Source organism: Puma concolor, chromosome A3 (genome assembly GCF_028749965.1).
Source record: "Puma concolor isolate L17-30 chromosome A3, mPumCon1.1.hap2, whole genome shotgun sequence".
Classification (NCBI taxonomy): Eukaryota; Metazoa; Chordata; class Mammalia; order Carnivora; family Felidae; genus Puma; species Puma concolor.
Genome location: NC_141669.1, coordinates 124,793,857 through 124,811,977, shown reverse-complemented (window position 1 = coordinate 124,811,977; position 18,121 = coordinate 124,793,857). Strand labels below are relative to the sequence as shown.

Below are 18,121 nucleotides of genomic sequence, written 5' to 3'. Positions count from 1 at the left end.
TTTTTCTTTCAACTGTGCATGGGTTTTTGTTGTTGCTGCTGCTGTTGTTGTTGTTTTTATTGGAATCCTTCTCCCTGCATCTACTGAAAGGCTCAAGTCACTTTTCTCCTTTAATACAGTTAATATGGTAAATTACTTCACTTGGTTTAACATTAGAAAATGTTCAAGCAACCTTGCATTTCTGGAATAAACTTGGTCACGATGTATTACTGTTTTTATGCATTGCTGGATCTTGATTGCTGACATTTTGTTCAGGATTTTTGCATCTAGTTCATGAGTGAGACTGGCCCGTAGTTTCCCTCTTTGCCTTCTGCCCTTATTGGGTTTTGGTACCGAGGTGATGTCAGCCTGGGGGATCACTCCCCTTTTCTATATTCCGAAAGAGATCAGGGCTCAGAGAAAGGATGTGTGCAGACGGGAAGATGGATATGAGAAAACTTCTAGGAAAGAGCAGTTAGGGGACACTGAGGACAAAGGGAGGGTGTCCAAAGGACACCTGTTCAATCAGCATTCTGGAAGAGTGACAGAAGGGAAGAGGAATAACTGAAGAGATAATGGTTGGGAATATTTCAGAACTGAAGAAAGACACCAGAGGTACCGGCGAATATAATGGTAAATCTTAGAACAATCATAATACATAATGTGTAAAGGGGGGGGGGGAACCCCACAATACCAGAGTAGAATATGGGAAATGACATCTTTCCAACATCCTTGTTTTCTTTGATAAGTTAAATATGTATGTTAGAATAACTAGGGTAGTTGAAGCCCAACACAATACCGGCTTCCTGGTAAGTAGGCTCCCAGTAAATACTTGTTGGATGAGGCCACTGAGCGCTAAGGGTGAGTAGGATTTAAGTAGAGGTGTGGCGAGAGCAAGGAGCACATGGTATCTAAACACCTCTTTGGTGTCAAAACTTTTCTCCTCAGGCACCATGTTTGAACCTCACCACAACTGCCCGGGGAAGAGCCCTGCATATCTACAGAAACATGCTCCGAGAGGATAAGCGCCTTGCCACACTCACACCCATCCTTGGACCCAGAGCCCAAGCCATCTCTTGCTCACTGGCTCCCTCTGCAGGGCTGCTGCGGGCTTATTTCACAGATGGACAACGTGCAGTCCGGGAAGAAGTGATCATGCTGGTGGCAAAGGACATTTACAACCATCAGGAACGGGATCTAGTCTTCTGCCCCCAAGATCTGGCTCCTTCCCATCACATGAAACTGCTTCCAAGATCTGGACCAGGACTCAGGAGATGGGGCAGGAAAGGCTTGCATAGGTTTGGGGACTGACCCCTGCCTCACTGCTCTATATGTACACTCCAATCTCTTTATTGCATGATCATTGCCCCTCTCTGGACTCAGTTTCTCCATTTGCATAAAGAGAGGGGAGGATGGACTCATCTCATCCATCTCAAGCTCCGTGGCTAAAAATATTAGCTACTCGATCAATATCTGTGAAATTGAATCTAATTCAATAAGGGACACACAGCTGGTACCTGAGGTTAACAGAATGGCCAGGGGAGGAGACCCAAGGAAGACTCAGTCCCTCTTGATGAAGCTCAACACATAGGTGGAAACCATGTCCTGGTAAGTCTCAGATCTTTTGTAAACAAATTCCTCAAGCTTTTTTTTTTTTTTTTTTTTATCAAAAAATGTAAGTATCTAGCATTTATTGAGCATATAGTATATGCCAGGTGCAAGCACTTTACAAACATTTAATGAGTTAATTCTTACAACAATCCAATGAAGGAGGTTTCTGGTATTATATGCTCATTTTATAGATAGAGAAACTAAGACACAGAGAGGGGCGTTTACTTGCCCAAAGTCACACAGTTAGAAAGAAGCCTAACTCCAGTCACCTTCCCCTTCCTCCAATTTATACTGTCTCCAAAGGAAGGTAATGTGTCCTTTCCTGTGACACAGATCCTAAGAATCTGGGTGCACATAATCCTTAGTTGCAGTGCCAAGTCATGGCCAAATTGAGGGCTTGGGGACCAAGAAACAGGCTTTGATCCAGCCTTGTTATTGAGGAACTTGGCAAAGCAACACCTCCTTCTAAATGGTGCAGATCAAAAGCACATTTCCTTACACAGGACCCCAACCCAGCCCTCTTTCTGTCTCTTACCTAGAATAACCCTCCTGACCCTTGACCACCCATCATGCAGGGTGTTTTATATGCATGCCATCTCCAATCCTGTCTTTGCTCCATAATCTCCTAGGCATGTGACACAAAACCTGGAATGTGCTCATAATACCCCAGGCATGTCTATAATGACCTCCTATGTTTCCCTAATTACAAATGTGTGTCTAATATGACCTTGGATAGCTCTCTAAACTCCCCAGGTATATCTACCCTGGTGTGGGTTATCTCCCTAATTCTCCAGGTGAGTCTACCTTGACATGGATGTCTTCCAGGTTCTCCCGGGTTCCCCAGTTTTTCCAGCTTTATTAAGATGTAATTGACATGCAATTAATTCTCCAATTCTTAAAAGAATCCTGTATTTATCCCCATTTGACAAATCAGATAATCAAGATCTAGAGGCTTCACCCAGGTTACAACACTAGGAGGGAACAGGGTCTGATCTGTATCCTCTTCAAGGAGTCTCCCGGCACCATCCCCCACTGAGACTCTGTCCACTCTGCACCCAGTGCCCACCTCCCAAATAAATACATTCTGATCATTCCATGCTTAAAAACTAGTACATCTCTACTGGAGAGTGTCTGGGGGTGGGGGAGAGAGAGAGAGAGAAAGAGACGGAGAGAGAGAATCTTCCAAACATCTTAGCATGGTTCCCTGGGGGGATGAAAATCATTTTTCAGGTTGCGTTTTGATGCACTTTGGTGGGTGTCAATGCCAATTTTGCCTTTGAGCACATCTCCTCCAAGACAAGGCGCCCACAGGTCAACTGGCATACTGTTATGGTTAAGGCTATGAGTGGTACAGGGCTTGGTGAAGGGAGATGGCTATAGAGGGGCAGAAAGGACAAGGGGCCAGAGTACCACCAAGTAATCAGAAATGGTGGAGGAGAGAAAGTTCTCTGTGCCCCTCTTTGCTCTTCTATGCCTAGCACCTTGCTTATAAGACCCCCATCATGATATGAACCCAACTACCCACCCTTTCTCACCCTCACCAAGAGAACTGAGCAAGGCTTTGATCAAATTTCACCAGAAATCATGGTCACCAGCTCTCTGTGGTGTTTCCATACTTCTGGGAACCAGTCCCTCCCAGCTTGTTCATGTCCATGGCAGTTCTCCCTAGCCTGTCTTCTTTCCTCATCCTCTAGCACCTTCTCTGCCCCTTCGCCCAGTGCAGATGACCAGATGACCTTCTACTTCGCAGGGAACACAGAAAATAACTCTAACAGCATCCTGATGCCAGAACCACAAACTTGCCCATTTGGTACCAACTTGCTTCCTGTTGTGATGCCAGAAGAGCCACCCCTCTTTCCTAAGGCCAAGCTCCTTGCTTCTATAGGTGATGATCCTTCCTCATCTGTCCAAGGACCTTGGGCATCCCATTAACCCTTCTTGCTCCTGGCTTTTTGGCCTCCCCCTCTGCTGGACCACTGTCATCAGCACTGAAACATGCCCATCTCTCTCTGGTCTTGCACACTCCCCCATCCCTCTCCAGCTGCTACCACCTCCTTCTGGTCCATACCTGTCTTCCTAAAAGGGCTGTCCTCACCTGTAGCCCCCTCTTCCTCATCTCCCACTCACTCCACAGCCCACTGGGACCTGCCTCCTCTGCCATGTTTCCAGCTCCAATCTTGGCACCCATCTGAGCTCCAGATCTGAGCATCTAAACACCTCCCCTCACCCAATATTTTCACCTAGTGTCTCACAAGCCACTCAGGGTCAACATGTGCAAAGCTGTAGTCATGTTGCCCTCCCCTACCCTGCACCTGTGTTTCCCTCATCCAGTCCTCCATTCAGTTAATAAAGCTACAGACTTGGGGCTTACCCTTGGTCATTCCTCAAATCTAGTGAAACTCCTCTAAACTATCTTTTCAACATACCTGTTTTTCTCCATTCCCACCGCCACTGCCCTGGTCCAGGCCACACTGTCTCTTACCCGGACAAATGCAGCAGCCTCTGTCCTGGCCTCCCACAGCCCACTCCTTTCCCTGCCAGTTCATCCCCTCCATGTGGCCAGAGGGGTCTCTAGAAAGACCATCACCCCAGCATGCCACTCCCATGCTTACAATGCTTTTGATGGCTCCCCACTGTCCTGAGGATAAAGCCCCCCCAGTCCCAAACATGGCTCTGTCATCCTCACGTGGCTGCCCCCCACCACCCCTGTAGCCACAGTGACCTTGCCTGCCTCCAGGGCCTCACGTAGGCTGTTCCCTCTGCTGGAATGCTGTGGCCACCACACGCTGTCCCTTCATCTAATTTCTAGTCACCTCTCCACAACAGGTTGGTTTAAATGGTTTCCCTGATACTCTCTAGAGTGGCTCACAGCCCCTTACATGCCTCCAGGTGGCTCTGCATTCTCTTTGGAAGCACTCATCAAACCTGCAGTTAACTAACTGCTTACATAATTATTTGGTTCAAGTTCAATGTGAGTTCTGCTAGGACAGCCCTTGTTGGTCCTGTTTCCCAGAACCTGACACAAAGTAAGAGCTCAAGAATAATTAGTTGAGCGCAGGTATGAGCCAGGCCCCAGGGCAGACGCCATGAGCATACACCTCACTCAACCTTTGTGACTGCCCTGGACACAGGTGATATTTGTCCCCACTGCACAGGAATACAGTGTGTGGTGAAGCTCAGGAGGGCCTGAGTTTGAATCCTGGCTCTGCCACACTCTAGGTATGTGACTTGAAGCACACTACTTAACCGCTCTCTGCCTCAGTTTCCTCATCTGTGAAAGGAACGTAATAACAGCAGGTGCTACAGGGCTGTGTAAAAAGTAACTGTGTAAAAAGTACTGACACTGCCTGGCTGTGTAAAAAGTAACTGTGTAAAAGTCCTGACTCAGCCCTCTCAATGCCGGCTGTAATTGTCGCCATTGTTGCCCTTGCTCAGAGTTCCAGAGATGTTAAGGAACTACTCCAAGAACACACAGCTCATGTACTTGGTACCCTCACTGGGAATGGTCTGCACACCTCCTCCGCATGCCCCAGGCTTGCACACCATGGGGTGACGTCTGTCTTTGGCCTGATGGGCTGAGGGATGACTGGTTTTAGGTGGGACTCAGCCATGGGCCTCATATCATCCCAGAAAGCAGGGTCCCAGGAAGCCTCCCCCTGCTCCCCTACCCATCCTGCAACAAGACTCCCCTATTCACATTCCCCCTCTTCAGCCCCTTGCTTGTGCTCCCCACAGTATCACACACATCTCCAATTATCTTTTATTCTTTACTTCCCTTTTACTTGTGACCCCCCCCCAACCCCACCCCGACCCCCTGAAGACAGGGGCGAGACTGTCTCGTCACCAGCACCTAGCATAGCACATGGTACACAGTAGGTGCTCAGTTAGAATGTGGTGAGTGAGCACATCAGATAGGGAGGGTACCAGGCTTCAGGTTGAGAGCTCACCTAGGTCCCTCCCGGCAGACTGGAAACCCTTCAGTTATCCATGGCTCATGTCTCTCTCCACCACCGCCTTCCTGCCTGCTCCCTGCCCCCACAGTTCCCAGAACAGGTGCTAGTACGGAGCATGTGCCCAATGAGATTTGAACGACTGCACGAGTCCATTCCTTTTTTTAAAACCCAAAATCTCAACACACTGGAACCAACCCAACCAGCCAGAAGCCTTTTGCAAAAATAAGCATATGTTGTATCAAAATATTGGAATAACACAATTATGACAATTCATTTAAAAAGGCGATTAGCACACTTAAAAATAACTAAACATGCAAACACTACATGTCTCCCTCGGATGCAATCAAATCCTAAATGCGTGACACCTGAATACCAACCCGCTTGGCTACTGCTTCTTACTAAGCACCTAGTGTGTGCCAGCCATTGAGCCCAGCTTTTCCACACGCGTTCTCCATTTAACCCGCATCCATTCTGCAAAGAACTCACATGACTATTCTCTCCAGGTGAAGAAGGGGAAGCTCAGAAAGTGGGGGTGTCGTGTCTCTGGTACGTCCTGGATGGGATTCAAACCCAGGTCTTGTGACTCTGGATTCAGCACTGTCCCACACTGGATCAGAGGCTTCTTCAAGATTCATTTCTCACTCCTCCTAAGAAAGAGATGGGCTTCCCTGCCTCCACCCTTGCTATGGTCTTTTCTCCCTCGGGGGCCAGAATTATCCTGTTAAAATTTCAGATCGCAGCACTCCTCTGCTCACCACCCTCCAGTGGTCCCCTTGTCACTCAGAGGAAGAACAGGGTCCTTACAATGGCCTCCTACCACATGCCATATGGTCTAACGCCCTCACGCACACCTCTGTCTCCCTCACCTCCCTGACATCCCCCACCATTCTCCTGGTTCATGCCACTCTGGCCACACGACGCATGATTCTGCCTCAGAGCCTTTGCACTGCTCTCTGGAACACTCTTCTCACAAATACTCACACGGCTCCTTCCTTTGCCACTCATGTTTACTCAAATATCCCCTTCTCAATGAGTTCGACCCTCACTGTTCAATTTAAAATCGCAAACCACGGCCATGATCCATTTTCTGTTTGTTTTGATCACTTTTGTGTGTTTATCAATTTCTAACACCTTACACATTTTATTGATTACCTGTCTCACCCCATTAGAATTCCAGCTCCATGATGGAGGAGATTTTCATCTGTTTTGGTCATTGCTGTATCCCCAGTTTCTTCAACAGTAATGAGTGCTCAAAAAGTAAATGAATGAGTGAACAAATGAACTTCTCACCAAATGCCAAGAAGCAAGAATAGTAAGAAAATGAATGGACTGGCAGACCATGAAGATTCTCCATGTGGGGGAAGGCTTATCTTGGCTGTGACCCAGGGGAAGGACAGGTGGTTTGAACCAGGCCAGCATTCCTCCTTCCCCAGAAGTGGTGCATGAAAAACCATAACTGATTGTCCTTTGTGGGGAGTGGTTGAGGAGAAGAAGCATTGAGGCAAATGGCAGGGCCAGGTTGTGAAGTTTACAAACACGCAAGAAGTTAGAGCTCGCCAACCACACAGAGGTGGGTTATGAGGCTGCGAGAATCACCTTGTTCCCCAATTTCCCCATTTGTGGTTCTCTTTCCAAATAACTAAGGAATGGGAATTCAGAGCAGAGCAATATTTCTTGGGTAGAAGGGGCATGCAGAAGGACAGACTGCCACAGGCTCTTCATGCACCAGGAAGGGAATTCCAGGAAGGGAAGAATGCTAGGCTGATTCCAGTATGTGGCTTTCCCTTTGGGTCAGGAAAGGGTAAGCCTTCCCCTGTAGTTTCTAGGAGGAAGAATCTTCAGTAAACATCAAAGGCAATGACTCCTTGAGATGGGGCGGGGTAAACAGGGGCAAAGGGGAGGTCTCTGGGCCTTGAGGAGGGGCTAGAGAAGAACGAATCCAAGAATAGCCAATGGGCCAGAAGCCTGTTGTGGTGATAAGCTTATGTTCTATGAAATCATCAGAATATACTCTTTTACTTACTACAACAAAATGACAAACAAATCCAAAATTCATCCATAGGGAGTAAAATATACATACTGTGCGCATGTGTGTGTGTGTGTGTGTGTGTGTGTGTATTCTTTCAAATTGTTCCTTTCTGAAGCAAATACTGTCAAAGCTCAAACCTAGAGAATGAAAAGTAAACCCAAAAAAGGAATTTTAGAAGGAGTGAGCTCAGAAACCACTACAGTTTATATTCATTCAAAATAGCTATTGTTAAGGTGACTGCAGGATTTAATGTGACTATTTTCTAAGGATTGCTAAAATAGAAGAGATAGCATAGGATTAAGAAGTTAATAATGATCACCAACTAAAAATCTGGAGGATTTCAGCTAGAAGCTGTGTCTTCTTTCCTTAAAGAAGCAAATTACTGATACTGATTAATTATTTACAGTGTAAGGAAAAGTTGTTTAAATATATTTGTTACAATTTTTAAACTTTATGGAGGTGAAATTCCTGTCACATAAAGTTAACCATTTAAAAATTAAGACTTCAATGGCTTTTAGTATGTTCCCAGTGTTCTGCAACCATCCCTTCTACCTAGTTCCAGAACATTTTCATCACCCCAAAGGGAAACCTCATAGCCATTAAGCAGTTTCTATTCTTCCTGGCCCCTCCAACCCCTGGTAACCACCAATCTGCTTTCTCTTTCAGTGGATTTACCTATTCTGGATAGTTTTATGTAAATGGAACCATATATGTGACCTTTTGTATCTGGTTCCTTTCACTTAGCACAATGTTTTCGAGGTTCATCCATACTGTAGTGTGTTATCACTTCATTCCATCTTCTGGCTCAATAATATTCCATTGTATGTAAATACCACAATTTGTTTCTCCATTCATCCACTGATGGACCTGTGGGCTATTTCCATCTTTTGGCTATTGTGACTAGTGCTTCTTTGTGTATATATATTTGTTAGAGTCCCTCTTTTCAGTTCTTTTGTGTATATAGCAAGGAGTGGAATTGCTGGGTTTATGGTAATTCTACATCTAACTATGAGAAACCATCAAACCATTTTTCACCCAGCAACATCTGAGAGTTTCAATCTCTCCACATCCTCACCACCAACAACTTATGTTCCACTATTTTTTTTACAGCTATCCTAGGGGGTATAAAATGGTATCTTCTCATAGTTTTGATATGTATTTCCCTAAAGACCAATGATGCTGAGCATCTTTTCATGTGTTTCCTGGCCACTTGCATATCTTCTTTGAAGAAATGTCTGTTCAAATCTTTTGCACATTTTAAAATTTGGTTGTCTTTGTGTTGTTGTATTATAAGAGTTCTTTATGTATTCTAGATACACACTCTTATAAGATATAGGATTTGCACAGGTTTTTCTCCCAATCTGTAGGCTGTCTGTTCATCCTTCTCATAATGTCTGTGGATGCACAAAGTGTGTAATTGTCATGAAGTCCAATTCATCTAATTTTTCATCAATTCATCTTTTGTTGCTCATACTTTTGATGTCATACCTAAAAATCCACAGCTAAATCCAATGTTATGAAGGGTTATCCCTATGTTTTCTTCCAAGATGTTTATGGCTTTAGCTCTGAGACTAAGGTAATGAGTCCATTTTGACTTAACTTTTGCATATGGCAGGAGGTAAAGTCCAACTGCATTATTTTGCACATGGCCATTCAGTTGTCTCAGAACTATTTGGTAAAGACTATTCTGTCCCCACCGAAGGGTGTTGGGACCTTTGTCAAAAACTTAATTGGCCATATATGTAGGTAGAGGTTTATTCCTGGACTATTTTGATTCTATTCTATTGATCTGTATGTCTATCCTTGGAACAGTACCACACTGTTCTGACTATTGTGGCTTTGTAGAAATTGGAAATGTGTGTTATTCAACTTTTCTCTTCTTTTGCAAGATTTTTGTGGCTACTCAGGGTCCTTTGGAGTTTCATATGAATTTGAGGATCATCAATTACATTTCTGCCCCAAAAGCTTGGTAGAAATTTGATAGAGATTATACTCAATCCGTAGCTTGCTTGCATGGTATTGCAATCTTACCAAAATTATGATTTCCCATCCATGAATATGGGATGTCTTTCCCATTTTTTAGGTCTTCTTTAATTTCTCTCATGAATGTTTTGTAGTTTTCAGTGTTCTAAGTCTTTCACCTGCTTGGATAAATTTATTCCTACATATTTTCTTCTTTTTAACACTATTATATATGGAGTTGTTTTCTTGGTTTCCTTTTAGGACTGCTCATTTCATTGTATATAGAAACATAACTGATTTTTGTGTGCTAGTCTTGCACCCTGAAACTTTGCTGAATTCACTGATTAGCTATTTTTGTTTATAATTTTAAGGGAAAGCAGAAACTCCACACCGTTGGAGGAATCAAAATAAAGGAAAAGAAAATGGAATCTGATCAACCTAACAAAAATCTGAAAAGAAAAAAAGAAAATAGGAATGAACTATGAAACATGATAATAAAGAACCTTCATAAAATGACAGCACTAAGGTTAAATATTACTAATCACAATAAATATGAATGATTTTAATCTGTTTGTTAAAAGATCAAAATTAATATTTTGGTTAAAATAAATGAATCCGGCATATGTCATTTATAATAGACATGCCCTAAGTAAAATGACACAGAAGGTTAAAAATAAACAGATATGTCGGGTAAGTAAAAAGCAGACGTGCCAAAATTAGTAACAAATCAAGTACAATTCAGGGCAAAAGCACTGAGGGAACTAAGAGAAATACTTAAGTTGATAAATGATACATTCTACTAAGAAGAAATGACAGACATAAACTTTTATGTAGACTGATAAACCACAGGAATATAAAATGTAAAGGACTGTTAGAGGTACAAAGATGATTCAACAAAATCATAAACACAACAAGACACTAACACTCCTCTTCAAAAATTGATAAATCAATCAGATATAAATCAGTAAGGATACAAAAGCTGAATAAGACGATTCACCCTCTTGATTTCTTCCACTATTTAAAGAACACATATTCTTTTCAAATGTCCCTAGAACACTTAAAAAACATGACAATGTATTAGCTACATAGATAATCTCAAATTTTTCAAAAGGTAGAAATGATATAGACCACACTCTACTATCTAAATGTACTAACCTAGTTTTTAACAAAAAACAAATAAGGTAGAGAAAGAAGGAATAGAAAAAATTGGAGGGAGGCAGATGCTCTTAAATCCTTGGACCCTTTAAGAGCAATCTTTTTTTATTTTTGAGAGAGAGAGTGAGCACAAGTGGGGGAGGGGCAGAGAGAGAGGGAGACACAAAATCCGAAGCTGGCTCCAGGCTCTGAGCTGTCAGTATAGAGCCCTATGCGGGGCCCAAACTCACAAACCATGAGATCATGACTGGAGCCGAAGTTGGACGCTCAGCACACTAAGCCACCCAGGTGCCCCAAGAGCAATCTTCTAAATAACTTTTGGGTTAAAGAGGAAACCAAAACCGAAATTACAGACAATGAGAACACTATCTGACAAAACCTGTGAGAAGTGAACAATGAAAAATGTATAACATTTTACCTAAGTAAACTTATCAGAAGGCAAGAAAAACAAACAAACAAACAAACAAAAAACTCAATACTCAACTCAAGAGCTAGACATGGAAACAAAATAAACCAAAAGTCAGAAGAAAGAGGAATAAAACAAAAATTTTGATAAATTTAAGGAACAGATGGGTGTTTTTAAAAGGCTAACAAAAGGGAAAACCACTGACAAAAAAAGAGAGAATACCCAAAAGGGAATGAAAAATATACCGATCCTTTGAAAGTCAATGATAATTCCTTTGTAATGTAGTATAAAGCTAATTTTCATAAATGTTTATTATCTCCAGCTTAATTCTGTTAAATTGTCTAAATTTCTGCTTGATCCTTGGTTTATGAGGTAAAAATGTCTGCTGTGATTGTGATTTGATCAATTTCTTCTTGTATTTCTGTTTCATTTCTGCTTCATCTGTTTCAGAGCTATGTCATTAAGTATTTACAGATTGCTGATATCTTTCTGGGGAAGTATGCCTTTCACAATGTGATGGTTTCCTACTTTATCCAGGTAATGCTTCCAGAAGGTTCTCAGACTGAAATTTGGACTCCACTTCCATCATCCACCCCCATGTTGTATAAGACAAAGGAGGAAGATTCACTGGGGGGGGAATCTATAGCAGTAGGGGAGCCCCACCTTCGAGCCGAGCAAGAAAGGTCCCCAGTGGCACAGCTCGCTGGGACTCAGGATACAGCACAAGACAGGAGGTGGTACCTCACTCCCTGGTGAAGCTTGGCAAGAAAGAGCTCTCAGGAGGACCCAGCTTGTGTCCCCAGAGTTGAGAGGCTCAGGGGGTTTTGGGGAGATGGGAGGATAGCTGGCACTGCCTGAAATGGCAGAGATTGAGAGAATAAGAGAGAGACAGGTTGAGAGAGACAGGGACAGACAACAATCTGCAGGTGCATGGTTTGGCAAGGCAAGGCAAGGATGTGTGAGTGGTCCTGGAGAGCAAGTGAAAGCTGAGGAAGGCAGGGGCTGAAGGCATCTGAAAGGGTCCCACCCAAGACAGCGGCCTGATACGATATGGAGGCCTCGGCAGTAGGTGTACTAGCCGCGGAGCAGGTCATGAGCTGCAGTGTGAACCCCAGCTCAGTGTGCCTCATAGAAAGTGTGTGAAAATCGGCTAGAACAGCAGGCATGGATGGTAGGACACTAGTCGGCAAGATGTTCTGACCCTACTTCTTGAGCCCCACCTCGCCCTGCCCGATCCCAGGGTCTCCAGCAGCAGCAGAGGAAGTAGGCGTGGTAGGAAAGGGAACCGACCACCCTCATTCTCACAGCAGGTTCCCAAGGCCATGAGCCCGGAGGAAGGAGTGAGGGATGGATCTCTGCCTTCTTGTACAAGTCCAGCCTGCTGAATAACCTGAGTGACAGCAACAATACCTTGCACTGACACAGGACTTTGGGGTTCCAAATGCTTTTATGTATTTCAAATATTTTTCCCAAGAAATGCTTGAAGTTTCTTGGAATACATAATCAGTGAGTACTGGGTTGTTGGCTTTCTTTCTTTCTCTTTCTTTCCTTTTCTTTTCTTTTCTTTCTTTGTCTCTCTCTCTCTCTCTCTCTCTCTCTTTTTCCTTTCTTTTCTTTCTTTCTCTTTCTTTTCTTTTCTTTCTTTCTTTCTCTCTTCCTTTCTTTCTTTCTCTCTTTCTTTCATTTGCAGACAGAATGTTGGCTTTGGGGTTAGTCTGACCTGGGGGAATTCCAGTCACTTACTTGCTGAGGGACCTCTGGCAACTTATCCAAAACTGTCTACTCCTGAGTGTCCTTATCTATGAAACTCCACCTAACCGCTGAGAGAACGACACAAGGAAACAGATGTGAAAACACATGAACAGAAAATCAACATGATCCCCTCCCCCATACCCAAGGAGGGGGAGAAAAGACATCAGGTGGTAAGCACAACAAGTGCTAAATATCTTTTCCACTTTACAGATGAAGAAACTGAGGTTCAAAAGGGCAAAATGACTTATCCGAAGTCGCACGGGTAGCTTTTATGGAAATAAAGACAGGAAGCCCTATCTGGAGCCAACACGTGCTCTGCCATTATTTGCACCCCTCCCAACACACACGTTAATCCTGATTAGCCCGGGTCAGTCCTGTTTATGCCTCTTGTCTCAGGGTAATCTTTCATAGCGCCTTCTTTCACCCCCAAATCATCCTGGTTTGGTGGCGCCTGGGTGGCTCAGTCGGTTGAGCATCTGACTCTTGATTTTGCCTCAGGTCATGATCCCAGGGTCGTGGGATTGAGCCCGACACTGGGCTCTGCACTGCATGTGGAGCCTGCTGGAGATTCTCTCTTTCTCTTCCTCTGCTCCTCTCCCCTGCTCGCACTCTATCTAAAATAAAACTTAAAAGGGGCACCTGGGTGGCTCAGTCGGTTGGGCGTCCAACTTCGGCTCAGGTCATGATCTCGCGGTTTGTGAGTTCGAGCCCCGCGTCGGACTCTGTGCTGTCATCTCTGAGTCTGGAGCCTGCTTCCGATTCTGTGTCTCCCTCTCTCTCTCTCTGCCTCTCCCCTACTTTCTCTCTGTCTCTGTCTCTCAAAAAAAATTTTTTTTTTAATTTTAAATAAAAACTAAAAAAATAAAATTGTCCTGGTTTGGACAATAAATTACACGGCTACCCTATCACCCTACTATTTTCACAAGTAAAATCCACACCCTGTAAGAACATCTCAGTGAAAAGACTGTCATTCAATTCAGTGTTTCCTGGCTCTGTTTTCAAAACAAGGAAACCTTATCCAAGGAAAACCTTATCCAAACCTGAAATCCCATCAATAGGAGCAGGGCACCCAGCGCTATAACTTATTATGTGTACAGCAATTTTATGAATTCAGTGGGGAATGAAATGCAATTTTGTCAGGCTTGTCTGTGTCCATAATGACCAAGCCAAATTAATCATCTTGGATAATACCCCTGTGTCGCCTGTCCCAGAGATGTGTAATAGAATCTTTCTGATTCATGTCTCGCAGTACATCGGAGCTGGAGTATTGCTGCACTTCTGAAAATCAGTACAATTATGCCTTCTTGTTGGGCTATCATTTTCCCGGACTCAAAATGCTTCTTAAAAATAAATAAATAAACAAATAAAAGCTCATACCATATATAAACAAAATGGAAATGAAAAAGCCATATTGTTAAAATTACACGTGGATTCTGGAGGAATGGGAGGGGGGAGTAACATCGTTTTAAGCCTTTATTTACAGGCAGAACTCCCAAGCTGTGTCAAGGGAGTGAAGGAGGGAGTAGAACACTCCCCTGCTGGTGGTTCTGACCCTGAAAAGCTTAGATCAGAGGCATCACAATGTGACAATGGCCGCCAGTCACATTAGCCATGAGGGTTTAAAAAAATTTTTTTTAATTTTTATTTATTTTTGAGAGAGAGAGAAACAGATTGTGAGTGGGGAGTGGTCAAAGAGAGAGGGAGACACAGAATCTGAAGCGGGCTCCAGGCTCTGAGCTGTCAGCACAGAACCCGATGCAGGGCTTAAACTCAAACAGTGAGATCAGACTGAGCTGAAGTTGGATGCTTAACCAACTGAGCCACCCAGGCGCCCCAGCCATGAGTTTTGTTTACTAAAACTCTATCTGGGAACAAACATGATAATCTCCATGTGTTTTTGCTTGAGAAATCATCTGACACTCTGAGCTTGAGGTAGCTTTCCGGACTGATATACCTGGGGGGAAGGGGGGGGATGTTTCTGGAAAAATGATCCATGAGTGGTGGAGCTGCCTTCTTCTTTAGGAGGAAACAGTCCCAGCAAGTAGCAAAGCTGAGGATAACTTGGGACCACAGCATTCCAGTCAGGGTTGTGCCTGAGCACCAGGCATCTCTCCATTTTATAGATAAGGAAGTTCATTTTTCCAGTAAGTGGCAGAGTTTCATTTATTTTAATAACATATGTTTAAAATATTTATTCACTTTTGAGAGAGTGAGCAGAGGGGGAGGGGCAGAGAGAGAGGAGGACTGAGGATCTGAAGTGGGCTCCATGTTGACAGCAGCGAATGAGCTCGACATGGGGCTCAAACTCAGGAACCACGAGATCATGAACTGAGGGGAAGTTGGATGCTCGACTGACTGAGCCACCCAGGCTCCCCTTAATAACATATTTTTTATAATCACCTACCCAACTGCCTTTTTGACAGTTTCCCTTGGATGTCCTAGAGGACAAGTCAGCAAACTTTTTCTGCAAAGGTACAGACAATAAATCTTTTTTGGCTTGTAAATCATGTAATCTCTGTCACTATTCATCTCTGTTGCTGTAGCATGGAAGTAGCCATAGACAATATTTAACCTAACAAATACAGCTGTGTTCCAATAAAACTTTATTTACAAACAACAAGTAGAAGACCAGATTTGACCTATGGGGCCATGGTTTGCTGAACCCTGTCCTAAAGGTGGTTTCTCTTTCCCATCAAACCTCTCCCATCAAACACACAAGAGTCTTGACTTTTAAAAAAATACATATTCCCCATTCCCTTCACCAGAATGTATATTCTGCTGTAACGTCACTGATTAACCCAGGACCAAGAACAGTGGTTGCACATAGTATGGCCTCAATAAACATTTGCAGAATGAAACAATACATGAATGAATGAGAACCGGGGATTGGACTGCCGTGTTCACACTCGTACTCTAGCACCTAGAACACTGCCTGACACAAGGTAGCTGCTCAGTAAATATTGTTTTGAATGAATGATTGCATGAATGAATGTACTGACAGCCTGCTGTTACGCGGGGCTGGGCTCTTCACCACCTTCCCCGTAAGCTCTAAGAAGTCAGCAAACATCTGAAGTGGTCTTCCCCTTAGAAAGGCTTCTCAGAATGAAACAATGCTCACAAGGGCTTCCTGGTTCCATGTTCTCATCTTAGAAATCATCTTCCTATGAAGGCGCTTGAGTCCCAGCTCTGCCCCTGATGGGCTGTGTGGCCTTGGGAAAGTCACTGCCCCCCATTTTAGTGTTCAGTTACACCACACATGAAAAGAGAGAGTTGGACCAAGGGATTTTTAAACCCAAATTGAATTCACGTATGTGCCATTGGTTTGCAGGTCCACAGGCAGGCATGAGGCAGCACTAATTTTAAAAGCATTTAAAAATGATGAGTAGGCTCTCCAGTTATTTCCGTGTTAAAATAGCTTCTGGAAAAAAAAATTATGTCTATTTGCAGCCTTTTTTTCTTTTCCATCTCTACCTTTTGAAAACTACAGAAGTGGCATCATCTAAAAATGTGCTAAGCCAGCTGCCTGAATACGAAGGCGCTGAAGTTTTCAGAGACTGGCCTTTGTGAGTGCTCTAGGCTCTGTGACACACGGCTAAGTAGGCAAGTCCCCCCATCCATGCTGCTCCAGGGACACTGCCCTGCTCAGACCCTTCCAAGGCTCACTGCCTTCAGAGCAGGGTCCCAGTATCTTTCTGGTATATGAGGCCTCCTGGACCAGATCCTGCAATATCACCTAACACCAAGCGTAGTGAGCCCACTGCAGCCCCCAGACAATGCATACTCTGGTATCACCAGACTCCTGGAGATGCTGGACCCTCCACTTGGGCCACTGTCTACCCCCAGAGGACACTTGCTCCTGCTCAGGATCACCACAACACCCTTGTGCCTTCCCAAGTGGTAGTACCAAGGACTATGCCCAGCACTCTAAGCCTACTCTGAGCAGAATGGAGCAAGGCCTCCTCCTATAGCCTGGACCCCCATGCTCCTGTTAATATGCCCCAAAGTCCCCACAGGAAACCCAGAGCTCATCCACTCCCCTAAGGCTTATTAAGTGGCCCTCTGTGAACGAAGCTTGTGTAGTCCTGCTTCTCTGCACTTTTGGTCAAATAATAATAATAACAGCAAGCATTTATATAGATAGTGCTTGTGAGGTGCTAAGTGTATCCTTGTTCTACAGACTTTTCATACATCAATTTATTAGTTTTCACAATAACTCTATGAGGCAGGTGCTATTACTCCATTTCACAGAGAAAGAAACAGAGGCACTGAGAGTGAAACTCAATGGAAGTGACACCACTGGGAAGGGACAGAGCCAAGTCCCAACTCAAAAGTTACACTCCAGGGATCTGAATCCCGCTAACAACCACCAATGAGCTCAGGAGCAAACCTCCCTTCAGTCGAGCCTTCCGATGAGGCTGCAGCCCTGATCACCACACGAACTGCAGCCTAGTGAGAGGTCTGGAGCCAGAGGCACCCCGTTAATGCAAACCTGGGTTTCTCACCTATGGGAACTACAAGATGATTAACATGTGTTGTTTTTAAATGTAAAAGTTTAGCTCATGAATTGGTACCCTTAATGACTGTGTCTGCACCTTTATAAACAGCAGAGACTAGGCCCCCACATGTGCAATGCAGAGCCTCCGTGTTGATTCTGTCTCCACAGGTAGCTCCTGGCTGCATCCTCTCTCGTTCTCTGATTGCTCCTCTCTGGTGGTCCTCAGGGTGTGCCTACACCTGTGCTCTACCCGCCTTGTGAACCCTACTTCCTCTTAATGCTTGAGGGAAACAGTGTACCTTAGGCCCTGCTTCTCAACCCATAATGTGCACACAGATCACCTGTGGAACTTGGTAAATGCAGGTTGTGATTTAGGAGGTTGGGGTGTGACTTGACATGCTGCATTTCCAACAAGCTCCAGGGGATGCTGCAGGTCTGTGGGTCACACTGTGGACAGCAATGCCATAGGCATTAAAAGCATATGCTTTGACCTGGACAGACCATGGTTCAAATTCCAATTCTGTCATATCCTGGCTAGGAGTCCTCAACCTCTGAGAGGTGGAGAAACAGGAACCCTCTTGCACTGTTGGTGGGAATACAGACTGGTGCAGCCACTCTGGAAAACAGTATGGAGATTCCTCAAAAAATTAAAAATAGAACTACCCTATGATCCAGCAAAAGCACTGCTAGGAATTTACCCAAGAGATACAGGAGTGCTGACGCATAGGGGCATATGTACCCCAATGTTTATAGCAGCACTTTCAACAATAGCCAAATTA

General features: G+C 44.2%; 1 protein-coding gene across 9 annotated transcripts in view; it reads right to left on the bottom strand.

Moving 5' to 3' along the window:
• Positions 1-18,121, bottom strand: part of TOX2 (TOX high mobility group box family member 2) — a 135,466-nt gene that overhangs the window by 49,987 nt on the left and 67,358 nt on the right. The window lies entirely within an intron of this gene.